Raw genomic sequence first — 21429 nt, forward strand, 5'->3', positions numbered from 1 at the left:
CCTCCTGTTTCAGAAGAGCTGACCCATTTTCTTCTCAGCGGTTCTTGAATTCATGCCTCCTCCGTGTGCTCCCTCCTCATGGTTTTCAGTATTTATTACTCTGAAATACCTGATACTCTTATTTTTACCCTTGAAACAGCCTGCACTGTACACAAACCCACCAAAGAAATACTGAATACGTTTGTTACCATCTTCAAGTGTCGTTTTGGCAGTTCCCTTGAGAACCATCTTGTACTTTAATCCTTTTGAAATTTGTGTCTAACCTCAAATGATCAGGACGGGAGCCAATAGATTGATGCCCTTGGATCCAGATTACACATTCTTCCAAATGGTTTCTCAGAAATCGTGTCAGGTTTTTTTTAAAGGGATTTTATTTGGATTGTCTTCTAGGTACTTTCTACTGCACTGGGAAAAGCCCCACCCATCTAGGTTTTCTTCTTGTAACTCATTTTAGCCTAGCTAAGAAATGTAAAGAAAGGGCTTCCATTTTTGTGGCCAGTAAGGAAGGGAGTTTTGGAATCTGGAAATCTTTATAAGACACCCCATGGATCTCATTTCGCTATGGTCATCATCTGGGGGGATCTGGACAAGGTGATCCCAGTGGTACTAGTGTTTTTTCCTTTTCTTTTCAAATGAGTATTAGCCCTCCTTTGGAAAACATTTGGTTCCTCTTTTTAACTAAGACAAAAAGGTTATTTCACAAAACAAGAATGAGGAGACTCCAAAGTGCCTGGACAGTTCCGACTCACTACTGCCCTTCAGGGGCATGAGCAAAAGGCAGTGATATCTGACACTGCTTGAGGTGTTGACACAGGCTGAGTGATTGTTAGTCTCTGAAGAACTGAGAAATCCATCCTGGCAGGCGGGCAGGCAGGCGCCACAAGCCATGGAGGGGTGAGAGTGAGCACGTGGTTCTTTGGTAAGAGAGGTCGTTTCCACTGATGAAGGCATGCGTTAAGAGAATCGAATGAAAGGGCAACTGCTGTCCCAGGCAAGATGGCACTCCCTTGGATACGTCTCCCTCAGATACGGAGGCTTTGTTTTGCCTTCACTTTCTGTCAGGCCTTCAAGTATCGCAGTTGAATATTCTCATTCTGGATCATAATTGGAACTTTTCTAGAACCCTAAAGTACTTAGAATTTTTATTTTCAATGAGACCTACATCTTTAGTACTTTCTTGTTGGGTGTGGTGGTGCATGCTATAATTCTCGCACTCAGAAAGATGAGTCTTTTCATATTCATTTCTATATTTGTTTTAAATACATGTGTATATGTCGGTGTATGCGTATGTGTCTAAAAGTGCAGGTGCCCTCAGCGGTAAGCAGAGGTCAGCACATCTGGAGCCAGCATCACAGGCAGTGTGCGACTCCTGCCAGGATCCTGGGCACCATACTCAGGTCCTCTGCACAAGCACTGCACACACCGAACCACTGAGCCATTTCTCTAGCTCTTCTTAGGAAGTTTTTGGTGTGGAAGCAGGCTTGAGTGGCTAGAAGGGTGGTGTCGGGGCTGAGATGGCCCTAGGGACTAAGTAAATCAAGTCTGTCAGGGAGAGATCAATAGTGGAAATCATGAAGTACCAGGGACAGCGAATTCTAATTACTTTAATGTGTATCTACACGTGAAAGGTCCACTCTGGTGCTCTTGGGCCAGTGGGTGGGAGAGAGCTTAGGGACAGAGGCATTAGCATTTCAGGACCCCTCTGGAGCTGCCCCAGCTTCTATCTCTTAATGTACACAGGAGAAAGGCAGACAAAGTGTTTGTCTGTCCAGAACAGCTGGCACTAAGCAAAAATGGAAGCAAAGGTTGACAGTGACTAATTGAAACGACAGGTCAAAGTTCAGGTACACATGTGCATGCTCACATACACACACAGACACAGAGATGGGGGCAGAGAGCAAGCTGGCTAGTGAGACTGCAACACACAACCCATTATTAACAAGGATAGCCACCATATTTTTTGGGAAGCAGGCATGCGAGCTAAGTTAGAGCTGAGGGGATAAAAACATTTCTGTGTACAACAAGGTGCAAAGACTTCCTGCTTATAAAGTCATATTTGGGCAAGACAAGTGACTAGATGAAGTCCAAAAGTAACAAGAAGAGATTTGAAAGAAAAAGTAGAAAGTCCCATTTGGCTCGAAATACACAATTTGCATAGTTACAAAAGGTCTGACTTGGCAGCCACTCCTAAGGAAAAAGATCTGCATTTTGGTAGCTCAAAAATGAGAGAACTGTGACACAGTAGCAAAGAAAAAGTCTGTGGAATCTTAAACCGTGTTGGCAAAGCATGGTGTTCAAGTGACAGAGTGACTGTCCCGCCACAGCCAGCAGCTCAACCTTTTATTTAAACAGATTTTGAAGATAGACATAAACTAGGCACCTGCCTGTAATCTCAACATTTGAGATGCTAAGGTAGGAGAGTTATGTGTGTAAGGCCAGCCTGTGCTATATAGTTAGTCCAGGCTAGCTTTGGATAGAGAGTGAGACCCAGCCCTCTCCACGTGCCCCCCCCCATTTCAGACTGAATAGACTGAAAGCACTTGCTAGCCTAACATGAGGACATGCTTGAATTCAAATCCCCAGGTCACACATGACTGCAACCCCAGTGGGCAGAGACAAGATGGTCACTGTAGCCTAGCTGCAGGCTCAGTAAGATTCTCTGTCTCAAAGGACTAAGGCCAATAGTGGTAGAGCATGAGCCCGGATGTCCTTCTCTGGCCTCTGTTTGTGCGTGTGCTGACACATGTACACCAAAGTCTCTACTCCCACCCACATACAGGGGGGCGGTGGGAGCATGAATCTCGAGAAAGATAAATAGGTCACAGAAGAATCTGGAAACTATGTCACCAGACATGTGGTCAAAGAACTGGTTGTGCTTGGCTGAAAGAGAAAAGACTGGGCAGAAATGAGCTGTGGCTGCACAAAGGATCGTGTGATGAAAGCGATGGATTTATAGTTATCCCGGGGGCAAGCTGAGAACTGGACTTGGGCTTAATGAAAAGCAGTCATTTAAAGAATCAAACCTGCCTGATGACACAGTACTCCTACACCCAGGAGCAGCCTCTGCTGAGTACATCCCAGCAAGTTTAGAATGGCTTTGTAAGGAATTCCATGGTGTAGGGTTTGTGGGGCCACTGGGGAGGTAGAACAGCAGAGGTGGGGACTGGGTCAGATGGTCTGCCAAGTAGAATGTCCAACAGTGTCACTTTCTGTCCCTTCCACTGTTTGTCCCCAGTCTCTCCCACTTCTCTGTTATTTGAACGTTTTCTCCCTTTAAGGATTTTTGTTTGTTTGTTTGTTTAAGATGGGGTCTCTCTATGTAATCCTAGCTGTCCTGGAACTCACTACATAGTCCAGGCTGGCCTCAAACTCAGAGATCTGCCTTCTTAGTTTGGGGATTAAAGGTAGGAGAAAGAGAAAGAGAAAGACTATTCTGATGACATGCCCCAATAAACATGCCTGGCCTTTTTTATTTGTAAAGGAATAATCACCTTTTGTTCTCACTCATAATAGACTGTTGGCCCTTTTCACCTGTTCAGCATCTTGGTCTTTAGAACTAGAGTCTTGGGCCAGTGAGATGCTCAGCAAGTAAAGGCACTTGGTACTAAGCCTAATGATCTGAATTCAAAAACAGACAGAAGAGAAGAGAACTGATTCTCCAAAGCTGTCTTTTGACTTCTATAAAAGTGCCATGGCATGCGTGTGCTATGTGTCTCTCCAGCACAGCTTCTTTCCACAGCCCTTTGGTTTCTCTGGCTGTAGATTAGTGCACAGGGTGACTGCAAGGCCCAGAGCCTGGCTTTCTGTGTCTGCCTTCTGAAGACTGACACATCTTCCAACACACTTTCACGAAACATTTCACTCCTAAATGCTTTGGCCCCTGAGTCCTCCTTTCACACCTCCCTGTCCTGTCTGAAGTGTGCTCATCTTTTTCTTCTTAGGATTTGGATCCCCGAAGTCATGTAAGTCATACTTACTAAGCGCCCCCCCCCCCCAAGAGCCCACATTCGCAGCTCCTGCCATTTGGACTTAGAATCTCAGAGGGACAGGACCCTAAGTGATGGAGTTGTCCTAAACCACGAATCCTTGGGAAGAATTCAGATGGCGGCTGCTTCTCTGAACCCTGAGTTCACATCGTGGAGAAGACCATCATCTCCATGGGATGGGTGCATTCTGTCACTGGAACGAGATGCTGGAGACATAAAAGATTGTTTGATTCTGGTTTTCATGGTTCTGGTCCATGATAGGGTTAGCTTCATTGCTTTGAACCTGCGATGAGATAACATGTTTTAGGGGGGACAAATCATTTCCCTTATAGCCAGGGACCAAGAATGAAGCAGAGACTGAGACCCTATTGCCCCTTCAAAGGCATACCCTCACATGACCCAAAGACTCTGAAAGGTTCCCTCTTAGAGGCTCTATCACGTTCTGGCAGCACCCAGAATGGGCAATCCTTTAACGTGAGTCTTCCGGGAGCACCAAGCTTCTAACTCCTTCAGCTCTGTTCCTAGCCACACATGCTCACTGTAGCATCTTCTGAGACATCTTATTTAGAATAGAAGAAAGAAAGACAGGACAAAATCCACATGGAGCAAATAGGGCAGGTGGGTCTCTGTACTGCTCTATTCCGCAGACCCCACTCAGCAGCCTGTATCCCGAGGCACATGATAACTATCAGTGTTGTATGTCCCAACCCAAAGCAAGTCTGTCCATACCCAAGAACACGAATATGAGTCCTCCCCATCCTGTTCTTCTTACATAGGGCTGACCTTCGCTCTTCTCCTTCTACTGAGGAATAGCCCCTGGAAGCTGGGTATTGCTGTATATGCCTACAGTCCCCGTATTTAGGAGTCAAAAGCAAAGGGACCAGAAGTAAAGGTCATTCGTGACTACATAGTGAGTTTGAGGTCACTCTGGGTTGCATCAGATACTATCTTTAAAAAAAGGAACAATAATAATCTGGAAAAAAAGTATTATTTTTAATGGTTACACTATGTTCAACAGTATAGTGAGAAATCTACTACTTCAAAAATCTTTTGGCTAGGGCTGGAATGGCTCAGTAGTTAAGAGCACTGGATGCTCTTCTGAAGGTCCTGAGTTCAAATTCCAGCAACCACATGGTGGCTCACAACCATCTGTCACATCTGATCAGATGCCTCTTCTGGTCTGTCTGAAGAGAGCAGCAGAGTTCTCACATACTTTAAGTAAATAAATAAATCTTAAAAAATCTTTTATCTGGCACCATTGCCATGGAACCTGGACCGTGCCACTGGGCACCTGATATCACCCATTGTGCACCTGTGGTCCCTTTTGGTTCCTGGTCCAAAATGGCAACCTCCAAGGACCACCAGTATCTAAATGAAGGACATGGCAGCTGAGCTTGCCCTTGCTGATGTCATGGAAGCAAGCTACAGGGGAAGATGATGGATCTCCAGCACGGCAGCCTTTTCCTTAGAGCACCAAAAAGTTTCCCTGGCAAAGGCTATGGCATGACTGCCAACCCCAAGCTGGCCATTTCCACAGCCGGCCATCAGCAAGAGGGAGAGAGCAGGGCTCCATTTGGCCCAGTGAAATGTGAAAATCTTCAAGTTCTTCACTCCCAGCATTGGGAAGTACAGTGCAAACTGCAAGCTGCTTCTTGCTTCAAACCCAGATATCTTGACCTATGTGCCTTGGAAAATAAGTGGTTTTCCCCAAACAGAGTTATCAGGGGTGGTTGCAATCTGGATTCAGCTGGGTTCTGTTGCCTGATTGGAGAAAGGCTGGGAGTTCACCTGCTGAGCTGTCATGGATGTGTCCTGGGGGAGTGTGGGGACTCCAGTGTGAGCCTGTGTGGAGTCTCCCTGAGGAATCCGAACCCAGAACTGGTTACTGATGCAGACAAGGAGCAGTGGAAGGAGGTCCATATGCAGGTGGCTGACAGTGCCTATGAGGTGATCAAACTGAAAGGTTATATGTCTTGGGCCATTGGCCTCTCTGTGGCTGACTTGGCCAAGAGCAAAACATACTCTTAAGTGCATACATCCCATTTTCACCACAATTAAGGGTTTCTAGGGAATAAAGGAAGAAGTCTTCCTTAGTGTCCCCCGTGTCCTTGGACAAAATGGAACCTCAGATGTTGTGAAGGTGACTCTGACTCCTGAAGAGGAGCCCCTCCTGAAGAGGCATGCAGTTACACTCTAGAGAATCCAAAAAGAGCTGTTGCCCATATTAGCACTGACCTCACTATGTAGCTCAGGCTAGTCTCAAATTTGTAGCAACGATCCTGCCTAAGTCTTCCAAGAATTAAGATTACAAGCATGTACCATCAAGCCTGGCTTCCTTCTTACTACTTTTATGAATTAGAAAGGAAAACTGAATAGTAAGTGAGAAATACACATGTTTAATAAACACATTAAAAGTTCAACCTCAGTCATGTGTTGTAGTATACACCTATAATCCCAGACCTCTGGAGACTAAGGCAGGAGAATAGCAAATATCCTGACCTACATGAGTTTACAAACAAACAAAACAAAAGAGTTTAAGGCAGGTGCGGTGCTGTGGCAGCTATGTAACAATGTAACTATGTAACTTGAGGCTCTGCACTAGTCATTAAAATAGAGCTCTTCTTTTGTTCTTTTTCCTCTTTTCCAATACTTGCCAACACTCTGGACTTTGTAAACTTTTTCTTTTTTTTCCTGAAGCTTCTTTGTTTGTTTTGCAATTGGTTCTTACTACGCAGTCCTACCTAGCCTAAGTTACTATGTAGATCAGGCTAGAATCTGCCTGCCTCTGCTTCCAAAATGCTGGGCACCATGTCTGGCCCGGCTATCTCCCTTTTTTTCCATTCCAATTGCATGCAGAATCCCCCAAGCCTAACTCAAAAAAGGGAAACCCCCTCTCTCTTCCTCTTCTTCTCTCTCTCCTCTCAATCTTCCCCTTCCAGGCAACTCCGAGATTAACAATTTACCTTTCCCTAATTATAATAAAATTGTTCTTGAGATTGTTTACTTAGATTTCATCTTTTATTCCAGAAAATTAGCAGTTCTGAGAAACTGTTACTGTTATGCTGTGTTGATAACAGGTGCAAACTAGATCAATACCTCCAGCAAGCAAGTTCTTAAGAGACTAAGGTTTTTAAATCTTTATCCATTAATGGCACTTCTAGAAATCCATCCTATGGGTGTAACCATCAAAATAGACAAAGATTAATGCACACAGATAAATACTATTATAGCTGGGGAAATTGAAAGAGCCTATTTGGAAAGCTATTTGAAAGCTATTGTCTTCTAAGTAAGACGTGTATTCCTTCCTACCAGGAAGGCCACAGAAAAACAGATTCAAACTATCAGTAAAAAGGAAAATGTGTACATTATACTAAAGGCAGGATACCAAACTCCTCATGCAGAGAGATTACAGCTCCAAAGATACATGAAGACAATAGGAATATGTCAAAGCTGGAGGTGCTTGTGTTTAGGGATTACATATATTATCTCCTATTTTTTTATTCTTCTGTTCTTTCTCCAAGTTTATACTGTTCCTGTATTGTGTAGTCTAAGAAAAATCCTGCAATCAAACCAACAGCCAAACAGAAATGCAGGCCCTGGGGCTAGCTTGGGTGGTAAAAGCTTGCTGTGTAAGCAGGAGATAAATTTGGACTCCAGTACTTCTGTTTAAATGAATCTGGGTATATGGCCTTGTGAGCTACTAATTCCAGCACTGGGGAGTCAGAGACTAGAGGGCCCCTGGGGCTGAGTTTGGAGAGAGATCTTTCTTGCCTCAGTAAGAAACAAACATGAGCTGGAAGGTGGGAAAGATGGCTCCATGGGAAAGAGTGTGTTCCGCTTCTGCAAAAGACAAGAGTCTCAGTCCCAGGATCCACACGGAACCAGTCTCCTGGCTCCAGGGGATCCCTCAGCCTTCGTGGACACCTACAGTAACGTGTACACACACACACACACACACACACTTTGGCATGGGGTGCAGGGAGCAGTGTCATTTTCCTTCCTCTGCCTCACCTGATGGTCTGTCTTTGAAGAGGTGCCTGGTACAGAAGCAAATTACAGAAAACCCTAGAAAAGTAGGGTTCTCAGTCTAGGCTGTCCACTGTAAGGTTTGGGGAGCTTTTAAACGCCCTGCTTGCCATCTTCATTCCCTGGCCCCATATCTGAGTCTCAGCATTTACTCAGTCTAAGCCAGTGGTTCTCCCAACCTTCCTGACACTGTGACTCTTTAATACAGTTCCACTTGTTGTGGTGACCCCAAGTATAATGTTATTTTCCTTTTTATCTCGTAGCTGTAATTTTGCTACTATTATAAATCATAATGTAAAATCTATGTTTTCTGATGGTTCTAGGCAAACCTTGTCCAAAGGGGTCAGGACTCACAGGTTGAGAACCACTGGTCTAAGGTGAGCCCTGCCTTCAGCTTGTTCTAAAACGTCCTGTATGATTCTGATTGTTTCCCTGAGTCCCACTGCTTTCAGACCCCAGTTCTATGAGCCAGCACTTTCCTGTCTTATTTCTAGGCAGGAAGTCACCCCAGAGCTAGCCAGAATCTCCAGAGGCTGTCTTAGATCCGTCTTGGCAGCAGCTACAGCCTGTGTTGTTTTTCAAAGGTGTTTACTGTCACACTGACAACTGTCTGCATTGAGGATTGCCTTTATGTGAGGCACCAATATAAGTGAACAATTCTCACAAGCTTGGGAGACCCAACCCCCCCCCCCCCCATGCCCAACAAACTGTGATCCTACAGTAAAATAGCTTAATTGAAGCAATTTTCTTGCTTTGGAAATGAAATACTCAACTTGTGTTCAGAGAGGACACATAGAAACAGGGAAATCTCCACCATTATCAGGATTATACAGAGTCTGGTAGTATATAACACATAGCTCCATTTTTATGCCAGAACAACAAATATGCCAAGGGCAGTAAACCTGAACCAACATTACAAATGTATCCAGTGAGCCCTTCACTAAGAACCAGGTACCTGTTCCTAAAGTTTCATTGGGATATTCTCTTTATTGAGTTGCATTTATTTATTTACGTGTGTGTGTGTGTGTGTGTGTGTGTGTGTGTGTGTGTGTGTGTGTAGGTCAAAGGACAACCTTTGGGACTGAACTCAGGTGCCCAGACCTGGCAGCGATCTCCTTTAGCAGCTGAATCACCTTGATAGCCTTCATGTGTTTTCTCAATTTGACAACCTGGATGGGTGCATGTATTATCATCCTCATTTTACTGCCAAGTGAATCAAATCACTAAGATATTTGCTAGCTGAAAAATGACAGCTAGACAATCCTATATTCCCCTTTGTTATTTAAAACAGACTTATTTCATGGTTTTTGGTTACATGTATGTGTCGGTGTGTAGGTGTGTGAATGTGAATGCAGGTGCCTGAGGAGATCGGAGGAGCTGGAGTTCCAGGAAGCCGTGAGCTGTCTGATGTGGTTGCTGAGAGTTGTGTGGTGTTGTTGTGAAGAGTCACCGTGTCCGGGCTTACAGTTTCAGAGGTTTAGTACACTATCATCATGGCGGGAAGTGTGGCAGCATGCAGGCAGACATGCAGCTGGAGAAGGAGCTGAGAGTTCTACATCTCGATCCTTGGACAGCAGAAGGAGACTGTGTACCACACTGGACCTAGCCTGAACACATATAAGACCCCAAAGCCCGCCCCCACAGTGACACACTTCCTCCAACAAGGCCACACCTCCTAATAGTGCCACTCCCTATGAACCAAGAATTCAAACAGGAGACTATGGAGGCCATTCCTATTCAAATCACCACCGAGGTTTTGTTTTGATGCACAGAGACAGCCAGTGGGGGTAGAACAATCATAATGATGCGAAACTAAATATTCTGAGGCTTAAAAGCTGTGGGGTAGAGATAGAGGTCACACACCCAGATTCCTTCAGTAGTGGGACTAGCAATCTAAAGAGAGGAGAGTGTGGGGACCGACAATGGGGCGTGGCAACAGCCCAGAGCTTTGCAAAGCTGCAGCAGAACACTATACAGGCTAGTTACAGAGCAGGTTGAAGTGGTCCTGTGAGCTGCTTATCTGCTTGATGGAAAGTGAATGAGGCAGCCGGCTGGGGGCAGACAGAGAACCTTTTGAAAGACACTGACAAGCCAGAAAGGAGAGGGCAGGGGAAGCTGAGGAACAAAACCAAACAGCTCCTAAGGTGAATCCTGCCGCTGAAATCCCGAGGTAACCTGGGGTTCCTGATGACATCGAGTCAGGAGGCTCTTCCTGCTGCGTGCTGAATTTGCTGGATTCCAGAAGGACCCGTGGAGCCTAGAGCCCCGTTTCAATCCGTGTTTATGGCTCCTTCCCTAATATTAGATGTAACTTGAGCTGTCCCTCAGAACCAAAAAAGCCTCAGGAAAACACTCTTAGAAGCGCAGACGTGGTAGTACACCCCTTCAGAATTACTATGCCCCTATTTATAGTTTTGATTTTCCCCTTTGTGCTAGGCTATCGACTGTCACTTTTGACTGCTATGGTATGCTGGTTTCTGCTGTCCACTCTTTGTAAAAGCTGCCCAGGGTCTTGGACACTAAGTCTGGAAGTTGATGGGAGCTCGATTTTTTTCGTTTTGTTTTGTTGTTTTTAAGTAAAGGTAAATAGGTAAAGTGGGAAGGCTGAATTTCCAGAGCATGTAAATTATCTCAATGCAGTTGTTATAAAAGTTAAATGAATGATAACAGATGTCTAGTGTCACGTGACAGTTAGCCTATAATATTTTGAAAATTCAGTCTGACAGCTCAGCCTCTAACCTTGTTTACTTTTTACTCTGGGCTCTAATCCAAGCCATGAATGACTTTTCCAAAGCATCCTTTGGTTCTGAGGAGTCAAATGCAGTGGAGCCAGCCCAAGTAATGGGGAGGAAATTCATGTTAAGAGATCAAACAACCTAAGGAGAGAAACTGCATGTGCTCAGACAGCTTGTCTGTCTTCTCCCCTTGCTTTCCTGATCTCTTGTTTCATTTCCCTCTTATAGATTATTCTATATCTCTGCAAAATGGTTTTTTTTTTTTGGGGCGTTGTTGTAGTTTATTTATGAGACAAGGTCTCATGCAGCCCAAGTTGGACTTAAAACTCTCCCTATAGTTAAGGGTGGCCTTGAACTTCTGATCCTCCTGACTCCAGCTCCTTGGTGATGGAATTGCAAGTGTGTACCAGTATACCTGGTTTATGCAGTGCTGGGGCTTCAACCCAAGGCTGCACACACATACTAACTAGGCAATAGTTTATCAACTGAGCTATACCCTTAGACTTGGGCTGTCACGTTTCTGAGTAGGTCAACTCTTCATACTATGCATAATCTTAGCCCAAATTCAACTCATGACCTTATATCTTCAATGTCAGCACTGCCCAATTCAGCCCTTGTGTATGAGACTATGTTTGCCCTGGTTTGGGTTGAGTGTCTGTCCCTGGTTAGATTAGTCAGTCAGGAAGCAGAGCAGGGAAAGGCTCTATTACTCAAGGAACCTGTCAGTCTGCAAGCAGGATGACCCAGAGAACTATTTGACAGGGATGAAGTGATGGACTGTTTGACCAGTGTGATTTCAAAACAGATGGTGACATGTCAGATATTTTGTACTTGGCCAGTAAAAGATACAATGCAGAAGAATTAATTAACTAATTAATTAATTAATTAATTAAAAGATACAATGCCTGGCATGTTCATGGCCACTTTGTAATAGTGAAACTAACTCAAGACAATAGCAGATACCATGCTTCAGAATCCTGGCGTAGCAAATATAACATCTGCTTTACCATCCACAGAGCTTCTCACTTCTTGGTTTCTTGCTTTGAAAGAAATATGCCAAACCAATCTCTATTGTTGAAGCCACTTCTATTTACATACATTAAATTATTTTGCTTCTATGCAAATGCACATAGACATATAGATTATGTAGTTTGATCCTATGAATCAAAAGCACAGATTAATAATTGGATCGGAGGTTTGTCCCGGAACTTCACCCAGGCCTCTGATTCCCAAGTCCTTTCTTAACAGTTTCCATGCTCAAGTCCATGCTCCTTGGCTCATTGGGTCTGAAACCTCCCTGCTTCTCAGCATCCTCTGGGTCCCTCCTCGGTTGGGTTCCCTCACTGCTGTGCTAGAGATGTGATGCCTACATCCTTTGCAGTGCAGTGATTGCAGCTCCAGGATTTCCCACGTCTGGGGTCTTTAGCATCACCTGCCTTCCATTTATTTGCTTTCCGTGTGTTCCAAGCTCTTTCCCAGCCTCATTCCTCCTCCTTTTCTGGGAACACCACTTAACTTCTACTCTGTTTCTTCCCTTTGGTTCAGTGTGAGAAGGATTCGTTCTCTCATGGTGAATCTCAATCTCTCTGCTTCTCCTGCAACCCATCTCTACAGTGTGTCTCTTCAACTGCTCTCTGTTTACCTCGATAGAAATGCTTTCTAATCTTGTAACCTCTTTGCATAGACATCAAATGTACCACAGACCTAAATGTAAAACACAAAACCACAAACCTTTTAGGGAAAAATCAGAGAGTCAGGCATCAGGCAATGGTTTGAGATGGAATGCAAAAGCATGAATCATAAGAGTAAGAGGGATCCATTAGATGTCAATGAAATTATTCAAAAGACACTAGAGAAAACAAAAAGTCAAGCCACAGACTGAGGAAAATGTTGATTAAAAAATATAATTCAGAACGTGTAAAGATTCTCACAATTGGGAGTTGGAGAGATGGCTCAGTGGTTAAGAACACTTGCTCTTTCAGAAGACCCAGGCTGGAGTCCCAGCACCAACATGATGGCTTGCAAATGTCTGTAGGCAACAGGTATGTATGCAATGCAAATGCATACATGAAGGCAAAGCACTCATAAACAAAAATTCAAAAATAATTTTTCCTAAAGACTCTCACAATCCAATAAGAACAAAACACCATCCTTAAAAAAGCTAAAGATTTGAGCAGACACTTTTGCACAGAGCAGGTATAAAGGGCAAGCAAACAGATGAAGAAACCCTCCTTTTACTTGGCAGAATGCACATGTAGCAGGTAATGCTCCAGTTACAGGTATCATGTCCCAGCCAAACTGTAAGTCAAAATTAATATTCTCAACCTGCCAGACACCATAGCTTATCCTGATTCATCTTAAGAATGCTCAAAACACTTGTGTGAGACTATGGTTGGTTAAAACTAACACAAGCTCATTTTATACAGAACAGCTCATGAATTTTTAAAAATAAATATCTTTTTAAAAAGATTTATGTTCTCTATACAGCACACTGTAGCTTTCTTCAGACACACCAGAAGAGGGCATCAGATCCCATTACAGATGGTTGTGAGCCACCATGTGGTTGCTGGGAATTGAACTCAGGACCTCTGGAAGAGCAGTCAGTGCTCTTAACCACTGAGCCATCTCTCCTGTCCCACAGCTCATGTAATTTATCAAACGTGTATACAGAAAAGAACAGCACAGTACAGTGTAGAACACTGACCATGATCTCACAGCTGAGGCTCCTGGATTGTGACCGACTCTCATACTATATTTGCTAGCCCAGAAGATCCAAATTAAAAACGCAGAGTTCAGTTTCTACTAAGTATCAATTACCTGTCACCTAAAGTCAAAAGCTAAACTTTAAAAAATGGTAATATTAAGTGAGAAATACAAAGCAAGGAACGTCATATATTAGTGAAGGCAGAGACAAACTGTTCAATATATATACATACACACACACACACACACACACATATATATATACACATCTTGGATATGTGTGTGTGTTCTACTTGGAAAAACATTGGCAACTTTCTTATGAAGTTCAGTGTGTGTCCAGCAGCCCCACTCCCCAGGACTTTCTTTTTTTCCAAGATAATTTTGTAATTATATTTAGGTACAGAAAATTCAGTGTACATTTAACCCAAGTTAGTGGTGAGTTCTTTAGCCTTTGCATTTTCCAGCTTGGCAATTCGAGCCACAGACTTAGGACCCAGGACGTTGCCTCCCCAGTGGCGACGGATCTCGTCGTATCTGTCATTATAATTGGTCCTAATAGCTTCCACCAGCTTAGCCAGAGCACCCTTGTCTTCCGAGTTAACCTGTGTGAAGGCAACAGTGGTGCATGTCTTCCTGTGGACCAGGTGCCCCAGCCTGGCCTTTCCCTTGATGATGCAGTAGGGCACCCCTATCTTTCGACACAGGGCAGGTAGGAAAACCACCAGCTCAATGGGGTCTACATCATGGGCAATCACCACCAGCTGAGCCTTCTTGTTCTCCACCAAGGTGGTGACTGTATTGACTCCTGCTCGGAGGACAGGTGGCCTCTTAGTTGGGACGTCGCCTTTGCCAGCAGCTTTCTTCTCAGCACGGGCCAGTAGCCTTTGCTTCTTCTCTTGCTTTGTCTCTGGCCTGTACTTGTGGGCAAGCTTAAGCAGCTGAGTAGCTGTCTGCCTGTCCAGGGCCTGGGTGAACTGGTTAATGGCAGGAGGGACTTTGAGCCGCTTGTAGAGGATGGCTCTTTGCCGCTGCAGCCTGATGTAGCGGGGCCATTTGACGAAGCGCGTTAAATCTCTTTTGGGCTGGATGTCCTGTCCAATGCCGAAGTTCTTGGGCCTCTTCTCGAACAGAGGGTTGACCACCTTCTTGGCCTCCTGCTTCTTGACGACGGCGGGGGTCGGGGCCACCTTCTTCCCCTTGGCCTTCTTCCCTTTGGGCATCTTGCTTGGCTGCTGGAGAAAGCTCCCCAGGACTTTCTAATAGAAATGAAATGTATGCCCACACAGAGACCCACACACTAATAAAAACTGTTCCCAAACTGGAAGCAATCTGAATATTCATCAAATAGGAAATGAATCGTGATGCAGCTGTACAATGAAATGCTTCTCACTGACCAAGCAGAATGAGCTGCACACAGTGGCTTGGGGGTGGGAGGAAATCTCAAAAGAATTGTGTTAAACGAAATAAGCCAAACACAAAGGCTTGGCTATCAAGCAAAAAGCTTTCAGCTTGAATGACATTGTTATAACATTCTGAAAAAGTCAACACTACAGAAACAGAAATCAGTGGGTAAGAGGACCAAGGTTAAGAGGGGGAATGTTGATAGATGATGAGACTGCTGGATAATCTGTTGGGTTGCATGTGGCTCTCCCTCAAGACTCATGGAACGCCAGCAGTGGTGGCGCATGCCTTTAATCCCAGCACTTGAGAGGCAGAGGCAGGCGGATTTCTGAGTTTGAGGCCAGCCTGGTCTACAGAGTGAGTTCCAGGACAGCCAGGGCTACACAGAGAAACCCTGTCTCGAAAAACAAAAACAAAACAAAAAACAAACAAACAAGCAAACAAACAAAAAAGACTCATGGAGCTATAAAGCTAATATAAAATCTTTTAAAACAAAATCTCCTATCCTAAAGAGCCATACCTCCCAAATTGCATCCTGCTCTCTTCGGTGCTTACTGGACTGTGAGGTCTCTGTGGGAGGGAAGCTCTTCAGTCTGGTTTTCACTCCGCTAATATTTACTCATTGTTTGTCATGGGCTATTCATTTCCAGAAATTCAAGGTAAATGGGACAGTTTTCTCTCACTCAATATACAGCCTAAGAGCTAATTAGAACCCAACCCCATTTCTCTCTAGAATCTTATTTATTTATTTGTTTAGTCACTTCACATCCCAATCAAGGCCCCCTCCCTCTTCTCCTCCCAGTTCACCTCCACCAATCCCTGTCCCTACCACCCCTCCCCTTCTCCTCAGAGAAGGAGAAGCCTCCCTTGGGTACCAGCCTACCCTGGGACATCAATTTGCAGCAGAACTAAATGCATCTTCTCCCACTGAGGGCCGACCAGGCACTCCAGTTAGGGGAAGGGGCTCTAACCGCAGGCACAGAGTCAGAGACAGCCCCTGCTTCAAATGTTAGGGGACCCACATGAGCACCAAGCTGCACATCTGCTGCATGGTATTTGGTTGGTGGTTCAGTGTCTGTGAGTCCTCATGGCCCCAGGTTAGTTGACTCTGTCGGTCTTCCTGTGGTGTCCTCTCTGGCTAGCTCAATCCTATGCCCCACTCTTTCACACAACTCCCTGAGCTTGGCTTGATGTTTGGCTGTGGGTCTCTGCATCTGTTTCCATCCACTGCCTCTCAAGAGTCAGTATGCCAGGCTCTTGTCTACAAGCATAATAGGGTATCATGAATCATGTCAGGAGTTAGCTCTCTCTCATTGGATGGATCTCAAGATTGGCCAGTCATTGGTTGGCCATTCCCTCATCTTTCAAAAATCTTCAGGGAGGGGTCATCTAGACTTGAGGCTGATCTTTTGTCTTCTGTTTGGCCTCAGTTTGGTGAAGTTCAAGTGTCCCTTCCATTTGGTAGAATTCTTTTTGGTGGGCTGCCAAAGCCTTCTTGCTAGTTCAGTTGAGGCTGTTCAGTTCTTCCTGTAGTCTCTTCCTGGTAGCTGAACTGTTCGCTCCATCCTCCGTGGCATTCATGACCACCTTCATTCTGGAGGTATTGCTCTAGCTGATGTTTGGCTTCTCACAGGCTTTTGTGCAGGCTACTCCTGGCATTCACCAGCTTCTAGTATCTAACAGGGTCCTAATTCTTAGTCTCTTTTTTTTTCCTTTTCTTTTCTACTATGTTTTCCCCTTGGAGGTGATAACCTACCCATTTTTCTATTGATTTCTATGCATTTTTCTTGGTCTTTTTGGAGACAACCTCTTTCTTGTAGCCCAGGATGCCCTTGAACTGACTACATAGCCCAAGGTCATCTTTGGATTGGTCATCCTCTTGTCTTAGTGTCCCCAGTGCTGAGAATACAGACCTGGGCCACCATGTCCAACTGAAACTTCATGCTTTTAAGGAGACTTCTTAAAAGTCTCACAAATACTTATTTGCATTGGAATTTAGTCACAAAGCCACAAGTGCACTGGGATTCTTAGACCCGTACTTCACATAACACAATTGTTTGACGGTCTCCCAAATTCATATGTTGAAAATGTAACTGCCAAAGCTTTCTGTGGAGGGGTAAGACTTAGGGGCTGGGCTTTGCCTTCACCAATGCGTTAACTGTCACTATGGAGGGAGGGAGCTGTTGTTGTCGTGGGTTTTGGATACAAGAGTGAGTCTGCATCCTCTCTTGTTCTCTCTCTTGTTCTTCCCTTCTGCCATGGGGTGATGCAGCTAGAAGTCCTTCGCCAGACGTCAGCCCTTTTAACCTTGCACTTTACAGGCTCCAGAGCTGTGGGAAATGTGTTTATTTTCTAAGTAACCCAGACCCAGGTGTTCTGTTTCAGCTGCAGAAAATAGACTAAGATGGGTAGACATGCATCCAGCTAAAAATAGAAGTCCCAGCGGACGGCAGACCTGCAAGACCTCAGTTCTGTGAGCCTTATGGTAAAGACTGGTCTGAACAAGCCTCAGCTGAGAACGTTGGCTGAGGAGCTGAGCATTTTCATGGCTTTAAAGTATTTGCCCTCCGCCTGCTTATGGTAGTAGCACGGAGGAAAACAGAAACTGCACTGGATTAACATACCCAATGAGGAGCAGGTGGTCACATCATGTGGCCTCCAGATGTGGCCTCCAGGACAACACTTACTGATGTAATGTTCCATCTGGATGTGCATGGTCTGAATCGAATCACAAGGAAACATCACACAAACCAAGGCTAAGAAACCACCTATCAGTAACTGACTTGAGCTTTCCAAAAAATGTCAGTGTCATCAAAGCCAATGACTTGTTCGAGATTTTGGCAGACTAGGGAAATATAATCAAATACAAATGAGACCCTGGACTGAATCCTGCACTAAAGGCAAAGAAGATGCTCTTAAGGACATTATTGATTGGTTCTTCTGCCCTGGGTAGTATAACATAATCCCCAGCATAAAACAACAATGATGGGATTGCAATGGAATATGCCAGCAAGAAAAGCAGCTATTTTAAATCTTTTGACCAAGTTTGAAACATAATTTGGGGGGAGGTGGACTCCTGAGAAATAACTCCATTGCATTTTTAAAAAAATTACCTTAAAAATTATCTTTATAAAATAAATGTCAAATGCCTGTGCTAACCAAAGGGAAAGAGTGAATGAAGATCAGTTTGTTGGCTGACTTCCATCCTAAAATTTCCTGTGAAGCTATTAGATGCAGCCAGCTAAGGACCTTATTATCTGAGTCAGAATTATTTTATTAGCAGTCATTTTCCCCTGTCACAGCCATATGTCATAAGACTCCCTCTGTCCCCAAAGTTTAGAACACTTGCTGAGTGGAAAATAAATCACTGTTCTTGGACTAAGTGACCCATGGGTTCCCAGGAGAACTCTCTTTTATATTTTAGTTATATGCTGAAAACTCACGGCTTTTCCTGCCTGTGTGGCCTTTCTCCTACTTCCCATCTGTTTACTTCCTATCATTGTGCCAAGATGTGGCTCCATCATTCTTCTCAATCAACAAGGATATCTATCTCTTGCCTTCTCTCAGAAATAAGAAAGGAATTGCTTTTAGTCATGAATTGATACAATTCACTTGTTCTGAACGTATCAAATAAGATTTAGCAACAAATGAATTCTTGCCTAGAATGCATGATTAGTTCTATATATTAATATCTATCCCATGAGTCTACACCTATTGTCAAAGCCACATTTTAATATGTCTGCTTTAACTGCTGTCAGACATTTTCTTAAGACTCCAGACTATATTAACATAATGAGCACAGAGAGAAGACTGTGAGTTTTACTGGGATGCGATTATGCATTGCCAGAGTGAAGATTATTTGTTCTGCTCTCTGGTGCTTTGAATATTCTCCCATAGTTTCAGACATTTGAATATTTAACCTCTAGTTGGTGTCACTGTTTGGGAAGGCATAGGACGTGTGGCCTTGCTTGCCACCATGCCTGCTGCTTCCTCATGATGGACTCATATCCTTCTGGAAGTGTGAACCCAAATGGCTTTCCTTTGTTACGGTGTTTTATCAAAGCAATAGGAAAGAAACCAAGACATGGTCCATATATTCTATAAAGTCAGGGGGAATTCTAATTTGTGATTAAGCAAATGTGTTCATTTCCACACAGGAGAGACTGTACTTCAGAGAGGATGCTGACATGCCATTCCAGGTCTGTTCTGTTTGTTTTAGATGTTTCTTGTGAGTTCCAGTCCCTTACCTTATGTGAAGTAGTATGTTACTCAGAACAGCAGCAGTTTCTAAGCTACAGAGCCATTTAAGGTTATCATGCTTGAGCTCAAAGTCATCAAGGATTAATGATTAGATTTCAGGAAACTGATGGGAAAAAAAAAAACCCATGTTACCCTCTTACCCTCTTGCTTTTCCAGAGACTATTACTCCTTTATCAACGTCTGTAGGAGTCTCCAGAGTATTAACTGATGTTCTTATGTACTCGATAGTCTCAAACGCCATAAATTAACTCTCTAAATGGGGCAAATAACAGCTGCTCTGCCCACCTCCCCGGCATGTAAAAAGTCTATAAAAATCATTCGCAGGAGAAGGAAGAAGGTGAGATTCTGTTACATGCTATTAATAAGCACAAATAGTTCCCAAATATGATAACAGAAATGTAAATGTGATGAAACGATCTGACATTACCTTTTGACTACAAGGAGATACACAGTTTGCTGACATTAGGAAGACTAATTCTCAATGCCCTCATCCCGTTCTTTGTCAAAGTAAAGTTAGGTATGCTTAATAACCTGTCCTGAGACAGACCTTCTATCATATATAAGTCAGGGTTCTCTAGTGGAACAAAGTAACCGAATTACATAGATATGCCTATGCATCTATCTATCTATCTATCTATCTATCAATTATCTATCTATCATTGATATATCTGTTCTGACTTGTTATGCTAAACACCAAAACCAAAGTAACTTGGGAGGAAAGACTTCATTTCATCTTACAGGTTACAGTCCATTATTGAGGAAAGCTACTTCAGGAACTTAAAGCAAGAGCCTGAACTAGAAATCCTGGAGGGATCTTACTTACTAGCTTACTCCTAGGTTCACATTTAGCTTCCATTTTTTTTTTTTTTTGGTATTTTCCTCGTTTACATTTTCAATGCTATCCCAAAGGTCCCCCATATCCACCCCCCTAATCCCCTACCCACCCACTCCCCCTTTTTGGCCCTGGCGTTCCCCTGTACTGGGGCATATAAAGTTTGCAAGTCCAATGGGCCTCTCTTTGCAGTGATGGCCGACTAGGCCATCTTTTGATACATATGCAGCTAGAGTCAAGAGCTCCGGGGTACTGGTTAGTTCATAATGTTGTTCCACCTATAGGGTTGCAGTTCCCTTTAGCTCCTTGGGTAATTTCTCTAGCTCCTCCATTGGGGGCTGTGTGACCCATCCAATAGCTGACTGTGATCATCCACTTCTGTATTTGCTAGGCCCCAGCATAGTCTCACAAGAGAGAGCTATATCTGGGTCCTTTCAGCAAAATTTTGCTAGTGTGTGCAATGGTGTCAGCATTTGGAAGCTGACTATGGGATGGATCCCTGAATCACTAGGTGGTCCATCTTTTTGTCACAGCTCCAAATTTTGTTTCTGTAACTCCTTCCATGGGTGTTTTGTTCCTATTTCTAGGAAGGGGTAAAGTGTCCATACTTTGGTCTTCCTTCTTCTTGAATTTCATGCGTTTAGCAAGTTGTATCTTATATCTTGGGTATCCTAAGTTTCTGGGCTAATATCCACTTATCAGTGAGTACATATTGTGTGAGTTCCTTTGTGATTGGGTTACCTCACTCAGGATGATGTCCTCCAGGTCCATCCATTTGCCTAGGAATTTCATAAATTCATTTTTTTAAATAGCTGAGTAGTATTCCATTGTGTAAATGTACCACATTTTCTGTATCCATTCCTCTGTTGAGGGGCATCTGGGTTCTTTCCAGCTTCTGGCTATTATAAATAAGGCTGCTATGAACATAGTGGAGCATGTGTCCTTCTTACTGGTTGGGACATCTTCTGGATATATGCCCAGGAGAGGTATTGCTGGATCCTCCGGTAGTACTATGTCCAATTTTCTGAGGAACCGCCAGACTGATTTCCAGAGTGGTTGTACAAGCCTGCAATCCCACCAACAATGGAGGAGTGTTCCTCTTTCTCCACATCCTCGCCAGCATCTGCTGTCACCTGAGTTTTTGATCTTAGCCATTCTGACTGGAGTGAAGTGGAATCTCAGTGTTGTTTTGATTTGCATTTCCCTGATGATTAAGGATGTTGAACATTTTTTCAGGTGCTTCTCAGCCATTCGGTATTCCTTAGGTGAGAATTCTTTGTTCAGCTCTGAGCCCCATTTTTAAATGGGGTTATTTGATTTTCTGGAGTCCACCACAGCCCAAACCCATCTGCTTAGAGATGGCAACATCCCCAAGTGGCTGGTCCTTCCTACATCACTTTTAGTAAATATCTTATAGACATGGCCACAAGGCCAATCTGGTCAAGGTAGTCCTCCTAGACCTCCTAGACAGTCAGAGGTGTGGGTC

The 21429-nt window shown here is 43.9% G+C and overlaps 2 pseudogenes; one reads left to right on the plus strand and one right to left on the minus strand.

Annotated features, from left to right (window-relative positions):
* Gm9501 (predicted gene 9501) lies at window positions 5350-6201 on the plus strand (annotated as a pseudogene).
* On the minus strand, window positions 13828-14691 carry Rpl7a-ps3 (ribosomal protein L7A, pseudogene 3; annotated as a pseudogene).

This window comes from Mus musculus, chromosome 15 (genome assembly GCF_000001635.26).
Source record: "Mus musculus strain C57BL/6J chromosome 15, GRCm38.p6 C57BL/6J".
Taxonomy (NCBI): domain Eukaryota; kingdom Metazoa; phylum Chordata; class Mammalia; order Rodentia; family Muridae; genus Mus; species Mus musculus.